At 42.2% G+C, this 12,547-nt stretch overlaps 2 pseudogenes; one reads left to right on the top strand and one right to left on the bottom strand.

Annotated features, from left to right (window-relative positions):
* Positions 1-10,385: 10,385 nt before the first annotated feature.
* LOC147359524 (U2 spliceosomal RNA) lies at positions 10,386-10,523 on the bottom strand (annotated as a pseudogene).
* Positions 10,524-10,889: 366 nt separating this feature from the next.
* Positions 10,890-12,547, top strand: part of LOC147359525 (protein-L-isoaspartate O-methyltransferase domain-containing protein 2-like) — a 100,700-nt pseudogene continuing 99,042 nt past the window's right edge.

Here is a 12,547-nt window from a genome sequence, read left to right on the forward strand (position 1 = left end):
CTCTGTTAGGCAGGTCTGTTTTCTTACAAAATTTCCCCTTGGTGGGAGTTTTAGTTTGGGTAATTGGGTGGGAAAATGGCAGATTTCTCCTCCCAATATATTAAGAGGGGATTTCTCTCAAGTCCAGCTTCACCCAAAACCCATTACTTTTCTTCTGTCAGTTTGTTCAGCTTCTTTAGAGAGGCATTTATACTAACAATAAGGATTATATATGTATATTTTCCTATTGGGCTTCTCTGGTGACTCAGTGGTAAAGAATCTGCCTACCATGCAGGAGACTTGTGTTTGATCCCTTGGGTTGGAAAGATGCCCTGGTGAAGGAAATGGCAATCTGCTTTAGTACTCTGGCCTGGAGAATCCCCATGAACAGAGGAGCCTTGCGGGCTGTACTCCATAGGGTTGCAAAGCGTCAGACACGACTGATGCGATTGGGCAACGTATATTTTCCTCTTAGCAGTTGGTGTCCTTATAGGTGTGCCGGGTACAGTCAGCTGTATTTCTCCACCAAGGGCTTTGTGAGCCCCTCTGCTTGCAGCCCCTCCTCCATGCCTGCCCCCACCCTCAAGGACGGGGTCTCTGCCCAGACAGTCAGGTGCTTCCTGCCTCAGGGCTCTCTCTAAGCAGGGGCATCTCATTCATTTCATCTGTCATCCTTCTCCCATGAATTTTATGTGTTTCCAGAGTTTGCTGAAATCTTCTGCCTGTTGGTGACCTCCCCCATTCTGGCCTTTTGATTGTTATGTGTTTATTTATTTGCATTCACCATCTGGGCTGTTATTTCTGTGGAATCTCGAAAGAGAATGAGGCGAATTGGTGTACACAGCTCAGTTTCAAATCAGAATTTTTTTTTCCCTGTAACTTTGAAATTGTTTGTTGAAATAAGACCTTAAATGTTAAAGTAAAATTATTCTATTAAGGTATTTCTCAGTTCAGTTTCCAACGCTGTGGACTGTAGCACTCCAGGCTTCCCTGTCCATCACCAGCTCCCAGAGCTTGCTCAAACTCATGTCCATCGAGTTGGTGATGCCATCCAATCATCTCATCCTCTGTCGTTCCTTTCTCCTCCTGCCTTCAATCTTTCCCAGATCCAGGTCTTTTCTAATGAGTCAGTTCTCATCAGGTGGCCAGAGTATTGGAGCTTCAGCTTCAGCATTAGTCCTTCCAAGGAATATTCAGGACTGATTTCCTTTAGGATTGACTGGTTGGATCTCCTTGCAGTCCAAGGGACTCTCAAGAGTCTTCTCTAACACCACAATTCAAAAGCATCAGTTCTTTGGTCCTCAGCTTTCTTTATGGTCCAACTCTCAAATCCATACATGACTACTGGAAAAACCGTAGCTTGGACTAGATGGACCTTTGTCAGCAAAGTAACGTCTCTGCTTTTTAATATGCTGTCTAGGTTTGTCATAGCTTTTCTTCTCAGTCTGAAGAAATTCAGGATGACTCTGCCTGTCACCCCACATCCTCACGTAACTAGTTTAGCAGCAGCAGGTTACAAAGACTAGGTCCTTGTTGGTGGGACTTGATGGAAGCCCCTGTGGGACAATCCTGTGACAGGTCCCCCACCTCCCCCAACTTGCATGGGAACAACCTTCTAAGGGAGGCAGCAGGCCCACACAGGCAGCACAAAACCCATGTCTTCATCTTCCCTGCGAACAGAAGGAATGAGTGGAAAATCCTGGAACTTTACCAAAGTTAGGCTTTTCTCTGGTAGATAAGCCATATCTTTAAGCGTCATAAACTATTTTTTTTTAAATCACATTGCCAAGGAAAGGAATCTCTGCACATTTGGTGGAGCCACATGACTTGAAATGCTCAAGCAGGTTTAGAGCTTGATGCACAGGCAGGAAATTGCAGGAAGGCCTCTGCCAAACCGCTCAGGATTCTGATATTTGGTCGAATAACTCCCGATTGGTGCTGGGGACCCTGGCAGCTGGGCTGTTCTTCTCTGGGGCACCTGCGGTTTGCAGATTGCTGAGATCTGGGCTTCCTTGGTTCATAGGCTCCTTGTGTTTATCTTGAACGTGCACACTGACCTCCTCAAGCCATAGTTTGTGTTTTGCATGCTTCTTTTTTTCCTTGGTGTATGTACTTTTATTCTGTTTTTTTTTTTAATACATATTTACATACCCGTTTGTTTTTATACAATTGAAACAATATTGCTTTAGTGCCCTATTTTTTCTTTTTTTTCCTCTCTTTATTGGAGTATGGTTGCTTTAGAATGTTGTGTTAGTTCTTGCTATACAGCAGTGTGAATCAGCCATATGTATACTTATATTCCCGCCCTCTTGAGCCTCCCTGCCACCGTCCCCCCTCAATCCCACCACTCCAGGTCATCACAGAGCACCGAGATGAGCTCCCTGTGCTATGCAGCAGCTTCCCACTAGCTGTCTTTTTTATGCATGGAAATGTATTTATGTCAATGCCACTCTCCCAATTCATCCCACCCTCCCCTTCCCACCCCCCTGCATGTCCACACATCCATTCTCTACACCTGCATCTCTATTGCTGTATGCTTCTTTTGGAATCTTTAGTGATTCTGTCTGTAAAAAAGTTTAAAAAGTAAAACATCAAGAAGAAGACGACCTTGGTATTCTGTGTCCAGAAGGAACACTGGTCGTGCCTGCAAACACATTGATTTTGTTGGTTTGGAGAGAACAGCCTCCTAACTACGTCCTGCTAGGGGTTTATGGAGTGGCGTGGATGGACCCAGAGCCGGCCAGCCCGGGAGACAACTTCATTACCAGGCATTCACCTTACCAAGGCCGAGGCATCTTTGAGAGACTTTCTCGGGGAGTCTTAGCTGAGTATGAAGTTTTCTCTCCTTCTCAGAAGTCTCTTTAATTTCCAATGGGTGCTTTCTGGAACATTCACCTAAAATTCGGGCCGAAGATTCATTTTTCTCTCCTTCTCAGAACTTCTTCCTAAGAAAACTCATTCACAGTTTTCCTTTCTTAACAACATGTATGTTTCTGTCCCACGAGAGATGTCGGTCCTTCTATTAATTTCCAGGCAGAGAATGTTGCCAAAATATTATTTTTTTGACCAAGTATCTTTGACAGACGACATCAGCAGCAAATAATTATACAACCCTCCCAATACAGAAAGAAGTGCTCTTTAGGTCTGTGTTGGGAGTAAAGCAATCAAAGGAAAACTTCTGCAAGCAGAAATCACCAGAAACACTGCAGAAATGTTCTGAAGAGTAACTTCAGGAAGTTGGACAAAAGAAAGAAAAAACAGAACACAGATATACGTTTTTGCATCCCTGCTCAACAGACTCCCAAAACAATATTACTGTTTTAGTGCTATCACTGAGATAGTAGTACAGGGGATAAATAATAATTATTACTATCATATCATGTCCCAATTTTATAGAAAAAGATACTGAGACTTAAAGAGTGATTGTTAATCTGTTGGAGACAAGAAGTTACAGAATTAACAAGTAGAAGTAATCTCTGATTTGGGGAACATAATAACGTGTATGACAGAAACTAATGCTGAAATAACATGAATTTGGAACATTTTGTCACCATTTACATAAAATTAAGAAAAATCTTTGACAATGATTTTTCAATATTTATATACCTTGATTCAAAATCAGTAACAATGGAAATGCTAGTTTTTTTTTTTTTTTTCCTTGATTTGTTTTGCTGGATAAACAGTTATTTCTGGTCTACCGTCAGGAGACCTGGGTTTGATTCCTGGATCAGGAAGATCCACTGGAGAAGGAAATGACAACCCACTCCAGTATTCTTGCCTGGAGAATCCTGTGGACAGAGAATCCTGGCAGGCTATGGTCCATTGGATTGCAAGAGTCAGACACCACTTAGCAACTAAACCACCACCACCCACTGTCTCAGAAATAGATACCATCTTCCATTCTCTGATTATTGATGCAATTTCCAGCCTTTTAAAGATGGTGAGAGAATGAACAACAGTTATTGTTCTGTTGTTATCACATTGAACTATACTAGTTGTAAAATAATGAAGTGAGCTTGTAGCCTGGCAAAAATGAAACATGCATAAATTGTCCAAATGATGTGGCTTTCCCCAAGGTTGAGCCACAATGTGCTATGAGCTATTTCTCCATCCACCATTGATATTCTGTTCCAGTATTCCCTGAGATAGGGTTAGGGTTTGTGGTGGGGAAGGAATTTCATGCACACCTTCCCTAACCTAACTGCCCACGAGTTCTTCTCCAGTCATTGCTTATGAGTTTGGTGAATGGGACTTCCCTGGTGGCTCAGACGGTAAAGAGTCTGCCTACAATGTGGGAGACCCGGGTTCGATCCCTGGGTCGGGAAGATCCCCTGGAGAAGGAAATGGCAACCCACTCCAGTACTCTTGTCTGGAAAACCCCATGGATGGAGGATCCTGGTAGGCTACAGTTCATGGGCTCGCAAAGAGTCGGACACGACTGAGCGACTTCACTTTCACTTGGTGAATGGGGTAGGGTGGGGGAAGATGAGTATAAGGAATCAAAATAGAAAGAGTCAGGGGAAAATGTTTATCTACTCAGTTGTGCATCGTGTCTCTAAACCCATAAAAAGAATGGCTCTGGTGGCTGCCCTTCATCTTCACCTTCACCTCTAACAGGTAAAACAGTCAGAGTGAAGCTACAGGCAGAACACTGATGAGAGAGCGTGGTCAGATGACCTCACTTCATTTTGAGGTGGGAACACTTGTTGTTAAGGAGGACTCAGTGAGAGGCTGGTGTGGCTGACTTGGCATCTCCTAGACATGTCTGAGGGTCTCTGCTCCCATCCTCCAGGCTCTAGATGTGAGTGGCATGGGGCTGTCTTTCCTCTGTGCTGTGGAGACTGCTGTCTTGTCCTCCTTTATCCCCGTGTTTTCTGTGGAAGATGCGTTCACTGGTGCTGTAGACCCGACAGTCCCTAGCTGATCCCAGTGGAGCCATAGTTTCTCTGGTCACAGCACGGGAAGTGGGATGGCCAGACGGTGCAGGGATGTCCGGGGATCAGAGAGGAGGAAAGCCTGTGTTCTGGGTCTGCACTGCCTTAGACTTCTTCCATCACCTCCTGGTGGAAGCTGACCAGGGAGAGGAAGCCTGGAGGCACCCTGGATAGCAAAACCAGGCCTGGGGAGGGGACTGGCCTGGAGGACCAGCGGCCGCAGCAGCACCAGCTGGGACTCTAGTTTAGTAAAACCTCAGCTGGCTGAAAGCTGAAGTGCAGAGGGCTGCCATCCACCACATCCCCGTAACCAGGACTCCTCTGCAGGCTGCTGCATCATGAATGTTTTATTGTGCTGTTCTTTTTGATGAATACACCATCCATCTTGATTTCCTATCTGTTTAAAACCTTATTTCTGTGAATTTTTCTTCAGCATTTGTGATCTCTAACCAAACAAAACAAAAAACTCAAAGGAGCAAGGAGAAAATATCAAATAGTGAGAGATGAGTACATGTAACTCTTTAAAACAAATCCTTGCATAGTTGGCATTTGCTTTGTTATCACCCTTTCTCCCCAAAATCCTTTTGTTGTTGTTGTTGTTATTGAATTTTTTTAATTATCAAAGATGATAAATGTACAATATTGAGAAGTATAGGACAATACTTTTAAATGTATTTACGTTCATAATTAGGCGAAAAAAAAATTACCCCTTAAACTCATCATTATTCAGTGGTAGCTAAAAGTTATTTTTCATTTTTCAGATTTTTGCATAATAACAAGTTGTCTAACATCCTGCTGGGAGCTCTTTTCACGTGGACTCATTAAAGAGATTGTAAGTGAAAGCAAATGCATAAGTACAAAAACCTATGATTTTCTCCAAAATAAATAAATCCCGGTCTATGGTGTGCCTTCGTCTGCTTTCGCCAAGAGAGGTTACTGCGAGTCCAGCGTGTTAGGGAGAAAGCTTTTGTTGTGAGCTCTAGACTCATGCAGGACCCAGATCGTCCACTGCACTTTTATGTGTCTCTTAGAAGTGACTTTCAAAGGGAATGGTGAAGACAGACATTTTCCTCGGTTCTCAGCAATTTCCTTGCTGATAAATCTAAAGATTCCCAAGACTTCCTTTTTCTTTAACTTTTTATTAAAGAAGAGATGAGAGAGGTTCCAAAGACAGCCCGACCCTCTGGCCAAGCCTCGAAGCTTTCCTTGTCTCTCATGCGGATGTCAGTTCAGTTCCTTTCTTCCTTCGTTAAACAGACTGAATGAAAGCCCCATTCGGGCCCCTCGTCTCACAGCTCTGCCAGGTGACTCTCACTCCTCTGCTCTGATGTGTCCTTCACCCCATCTGAGTGTACGTTTAGCATTGTTGGCATCTTCTTGTTTGTGATTTTTCCCGGCACACCAAAAACCCCCACAAATTATCAGGTAACGGTCAGCGTCCTGCTCCCGATGCTAGCTGCTGGGCACCATGTGGAATAAGTGAGCATAGGGGGTGTCTCCCACCCAAGGCCACTCTGCCGCCCTTGCCCTTAAGATGTCGTATGCCCAGATCCAGGACCATTAGCACACGGATGTGAAGGTAGTTGTTGTTCAGCTGCTAAGTTGTGTCCGACTTTCTGAAACCCCGTGGACTGCAGCATTTTTGAAATTGCCCACTGGGCAGTACAGAGGCCCAGTGAGTTAGTCTTTCCATGCAGTGACTGTTGATTGGACACTGTCAGAAGGCAGGTGCCTTCTGTTCAGCACAGCTGGTGTGATAAGGATACAGGAGCACCTTCAAAAAGCAAATGTGTGTTCGTTTCATCTTAGTTATTTATCTATAATCAATGAATATAGTGCTTTACAAAATCACATTAATACAGAAACGTAGGACTTCTCTGATGGCTCAGTGGCAAAAAATCTGCCTGCCAATGCAGGAGACACAGGTTCTATCCCTGGTCTGGGAAGATCCCATATGTCTTGGAGCAGCTAAGCCCGGAACCACTGAGCTTGTACTCTGGAGCCCGAGGGCAGCAACTACTGGAGCCTGCACACCCTAGAACTCACACCCTGCAACAAGAGAAGCCAGCATAAAGAGAAGCCCGAGCACTGCAACTAGAGCGGCCCCACTCACTGCCACTAGAGAAAAAGCCCTTGAAAGAATGAAGAGCCAGCACAGCCAGAAATATATAAATAAATTAAAAATTATAGAAAAGAACTTAAAAATATAGAAATGTATCTACTCTGTTGAGAATATGTCACCGAGTGAGCCTCTGTTTTATCTGTTGATTGGTAACTAAAACTGGAGTCAAAATGGACAGAGAAGGTAAACTAGAAGAACTCAAATACTTTTAACTCAGGAGATTTAAAATAAACATCGATAGTCACTTTTAACAGTTGAAAGCCTTGCGTGCCAGCCCAAGCATCTGGGTTCAGGGCTGTAGTGTGACCATGACTTCCTGTGGCCAGGGGAGCTCACTGAGACTGTGCTCGAAGTGGCCACGTGTGAACACCCCAGAGGACTTCACTGACGGCCGCGCCTGTTCCTTACAGTGGAGGAATTCAACGGCAGTGTGTAATTTTCTTTGTGTCTGTAAAATGCCTTTCTTTGTCCTCATTCTATGAAGTGTATTATATAAAGTTGCATTTGGAAGAGCATCATGTCAGAAATGATTTTTTAGTGGTTTAGTGAAAAATATGGTCAATTTCCTTTTCATCATCTGCATTTTTTTTAATTTAAGGATTTTTTTCTTTTTATCATGATAAACTGTTAAAACTGAGAGAATGTTTGAGGATCATTTAATCCAACTCCCAAGTTTCAAAGGTAAAAATTCTTGAGGAAAATTATGTTTCAACAAGATCACAGGACATTGTGACCAATATTAAAGGCTCCATTTATAACTTAGTATCACTTAGTGCTAATAATTATATTTCCCAACTTTAGGTCAAATATCATAAATATTCATTGCTAGGAGAAACATCCAAGAAATCCACGTTTTCTTTCATGTAAGATAGGACCACAGATATCATTAAAGTATGAAAATTTGTTTTAATCTCACTTTGTATATTTTAGATAACGCAAATTTTGGGTTAAGCAAGCATGTGTTTTCAACAGCTTTATTTAAGCTATCAGATGTTTCTTAAAGAGCTGAATATTACTTCTTAGGATATTATTTGATTCTCATTTAAAGCTTTTAATATAAATTAGAAATTATCTATCTACCTTTTTATATATTCTTATATGTAATATTCTTGCCTGGAGAATTCCATAGACAGAGGAGGTTAGCAGGCTACAGTCCATGGGATCGCAAAGAGTTGGACACGACTGAGTGGCTAACACATCACTTCATATGTAGTTTAAAATATGAATCAACGAATATAAATGCATACATATGTACTTGTGTGTGTGTGTGTGTATGTGCCCATGTGTAGGTATGAGTGTGACATTTGGGATCTTTGGAAGCTTACTTGTCTGGTAGCTTTTGATGGAAATTTGTTTTCTAATGCTCCATTTACTGACAAGTCAGCATATAATCAACTATGAATTTTTATGCTTTTCTTCATGTAATATTCTAAGATATAAATAGTTTGTATTTTTTTGTATATAATTTTAATTTATAATTGTAGTCAGAAACTCAGACTTGTTTGTAGAATGTGTTTTTAATTCTTACAAAAAACAAATGTAGGTTAAAAACAATTTGGCAAGAAGGTGATTATGAATACTATTAAATCTGGCATCTAGCCCAGGAAAAAGACGTCAATTGATAGAAGACTCCAATTTATTTCCATCTGGAGACTGTTCAGGAGTGCTTGGAAAACAAAAACTGCTGCTATAACGTCCTAAAACTGCTTGCTCTGGCTTCTTATAGTTTAAATTCAGTCGTTATGTGCTCAAGGTTACAAGGGCACTGACTAGTCTTCAGAAAGGGACAAGTCAAGAATCATGTTGTCTGATGGAGAGTAGGATGTAAAGGTTTTAAACACAATGAGTAAAGAAACTAAAATCATTAAAAAGGAAACTAAGACATTTAAGGACTTCCCTGGTGGCTCAGACGGTAAAGCGTCTGTCTACAATGCGGGAGACCCAGGTTCGATCCCTGGGTTGGGAAGATCCCCTGGAGAAGCAAATGGCAATCCACTCCAGGACTATTGCCTGGAAAATCCCATGGACAGAGGAGCCTGGTAGGCTACAGTCCATGGGGTCACAAAGAGTTGGACACAACTTAGCAACTTCACTACTTCACTATAAGACATTTAAAAGGAAGAAATAAAATGAGGGAAAAGTGAAGTAGAAGTGGAAATATGTGTTAAAATACTAACCATGTCATATAGAAAAATTACAGGTGGAAGGGAAGGATTTATATCAAGAAATGTCTAATATCCAGATATCAACTTACTGTTATTATTGAGCATTTTTTTCATAGAAAGATAAAATATATACTGAAAGTTCATGAAAGGTCAAATATAATGTAAAAAATTGTTATTGTTTAGTCACTAAGTCATGTCCAACTCTTCTGCGACCTCACAGGCTGTATAGAACCCACCAGGCTTCTCCGTCCATGGAATTTCCCAGGCAAGAATACTGGGGTGGGTTGCCATTTCCTTCTCCAGGGGATGTTCCTGACTTAGGGATCAAACACAAGTCTTCTGCATTGGTAGACAGATTCTTTACCACCGAGCCACCAGGGAAGCCATAGCAATTACTTTGAGTAAATATCTGTTTAACATAAGCAAGTGGAAAAAAAAAAAAAACCTGTCAATTCATTAGAAGCTACCTAATTCATTCATAAGCTACACTGTCAGTTCATTAGAAGCTTAGGGGTATGTGCTACAAGTACTAGAAATAGTGTCTCAGAAAGTAGGAAACTGAGTCCAGAAGAAGATATGATATGCAGGAAGCAAAGGTGGAAGTGGAAGCAGAGCATTTTTAAACACGTTGATAAATATGAATGAACAAGCACTGATCAAGTTTAAGCCAGCGAGACGTGAACAGTCAGACCACCAAAGGAAACACTGTCAGGACAGAGTTCAGTTCAGTTCAGTTCAGTCGCTCAGTCGTGTCCAACGCTTTGCGACCCCATTAATTGCAGCACGCCAGGCCTCCTTGTCCATCACCAACCCCCGGAGTTCACTCAGATTCACATCCATCAAGTCGGTGATGCCATCCAGGACATCACTAAATCATCGCCATGCCTCTTTTCTGTGGTGGAGAGTGATACTAACTCTGGATTTTGGTAACTCAGGATGGCTTCCTAAAAATTATGGTAAGATACTAAAAAATAAAAAGAGAATAACACTTCCGTGCTAGGAGGGGAGAAAGAGTACATGAAGAAAACTGTGTCAACCTAAGCAAAGGAAAGTGTTGGTCGTTCAGCTGTGTCTGACTCTTTGCAACCCCATGGACGGTAGCCCGCCAGGCTCCTCTGTCCATGGAATTCTCCAGGCAAGAATACTAGAGTGGGTTGCCATTCCTTTCTCCAGGGGAATCTTCCCAACCCAGGGATCAAACCTGGGTCTCCTGCCTTCCAGGCAGATTCTTTACTGTCTGAGCCACCAGGGAAGGAGAGATAATTTTAAGCTGATTAAGAACAGATATTGCATTTGATCTTGGCCAAAAGGCTAAGAAGCAATGAGGGGGAGAGATAATTTTAAAGATAAAGTGTCTGATGTAAAAACACTCAGGTTTGTGTAAGTAGAATTTACTTAGTGGCTTTTTATTTTTTCCTTGAAAATATGCCAGAAAGCATATTTGGTTTAATGAAGAAGGATCAATAACTTTTTTAAAGGCAATCATCCTCTCAGCTACCTTTTCTTCATCAAGTCCTTAGAAGTTTAATTCTGACACATATCAGATCGTCTTCCTTTCTGCCTCTGGTGTCAGGCACTCACGTCCAAGCCTTTCTACCTGGGTTATTAGTAGCTTTCTCTGTGCTCTCCCTTCCCTTCTGCTGGCCCTTTATTTCTCTGCAGCAGCTTACACTGAAGCCTAACGTACTGATGGCCAAGCAGTACTGTAGTCTTACAGGCTCCGAGTCCTGTCCTGTGTCCCTGTGGCTGCAGCGGGAGCATGTGAGGGAAGGTCTTTGTGATCTTCATCTCTGTCCAGTATCCATCAGTTTACTAACATGCATAAGGCATTAATATTGTCAAAATCCATTAAGTTTTTATTGCCGAAATAGGTTAAGTCAATATATCTCTACTCTTCGGTGTATTCGTCTCAGGAATTAAGGGTTCCCCAAAATTTAGACCCCCAAATTAGGCATTTTAATACTCTGTCTGCTAGTGTGCATGCTGTGTTCAATTGTGTCCAACTTTTTGCAATTCCATGGACTATAGCCTACTAGGCTCCTCTGTCTGTGGGATTCTCCAGGCAAGAATACTGGAGTGGGTTTTCATGCCCTCCTCCAGGAACTGTTTCCCGATCCAGGGCTTGAACCCACATCTCTTATGTCCCTTATGTTGGCAGGTGGGTCCTGTACAACTAGTGCCACCTGGAAAGCCCTTTAACACCATAATAAGTCTTTAATTTCTGCTTGAAATTCCCAGAAAAGGTGAAACTCCATTCATGAATCAATCTACACCTTATATGGAAATTGAAACTTACGTGTTTTTGAGAATACTTGGTGAATCAGTTTGCAATATGTTTGGCTGAGAGTAACTGAGAACTTGCTTAGATAGCTTAATGCATGGTGTGTGTGCATGTGTATGGTTTATTCATATGCCCCTCATAGTGCTGGGTAAGTCTGCTTAGAGTTGCTGCATTACTCAAGGTGCAGTGATATCTTTTCCTTATTCAGTCCCTTTCATGTTGGCCTCTTTTTCCTCCTCATAGTAGTTGCTTCTTGGCCACAAAGTAGCTCCTGTAACCCAGCTTCATGCCCACACCCCAGGTGCAGTACTACAGCCAGCCTGAGTCAACTCACCAGTCAGTGTTTTCTGCACTGAACTGTTTCTCAAAGCACCAGTTGTCTGGTGGCTCAGCGGTAAAGAATCTGCCTGCAGTGCGGGAGACCTGGGTTCAATCCCTGGGTCAGGAAGATTCTTTGGAGAACGGAATGGCTACCCACTCTGGTATTCTTGCCTGGAGATTTCCGTGGACAGGAGCCTGGCGGACTACAGTCCATGGGGTCGCAAAGAGCTAGACATGACTGAGTGATTAATTCACACCGTAAGTAGCAATAGATCAATAATTTCTTGTTTCCATTGACATATTTGAGTAAAGAATTGTTTTTCTCCTAGAAATGTTAATGTCATGAAAACCTTTTCTGTGCTCTGAAAAGAAGGTACAGAAATGAATTTTTTTCCTGATAACTCCTGGGGGAAATTACTTTCAAAAGACCCAGACATTATTTTCAGACTTCCAATGTGTCGAGACTGAAAAATCCTTTTGGAGGAATGGTGCCGGCTTTTGTTTCACTTGCATTATTTTGTATTTAATGGGTGCTTTTGGGAAGCAAGGTGCCCGTTTAGATATCTGTCCTGTGACTGGTTCCTTCGTTTCATACCCAGCTAGTCCTTTCCCTTCTTACTTTCTTGCATTAGTTTCTGTGTTTTTTTTTTTTTTTTTCTGTTTGCTCATCTGCATCAGCTGATGTCTAACTGAACTCTGATCACCTTTCTGGTCCTGTTCATTTTTCAAGCTACAATATGCTAAT

This window comes from Bos grunniens, chromosome 14 (genome assembly GCF_055505025.1).
Source record: "Bos grunniens cultivar Pamir isolate PY7600 chromosome 14, Bosgru_T2T1.0, whole genome shotgun sequence".
Classification (NCBI taxonomy): Eukaryota; Metazoa; Chordata; class Mammalia; order Artiodactyla; family Bovidae; genus Bos; species Bos grunniens.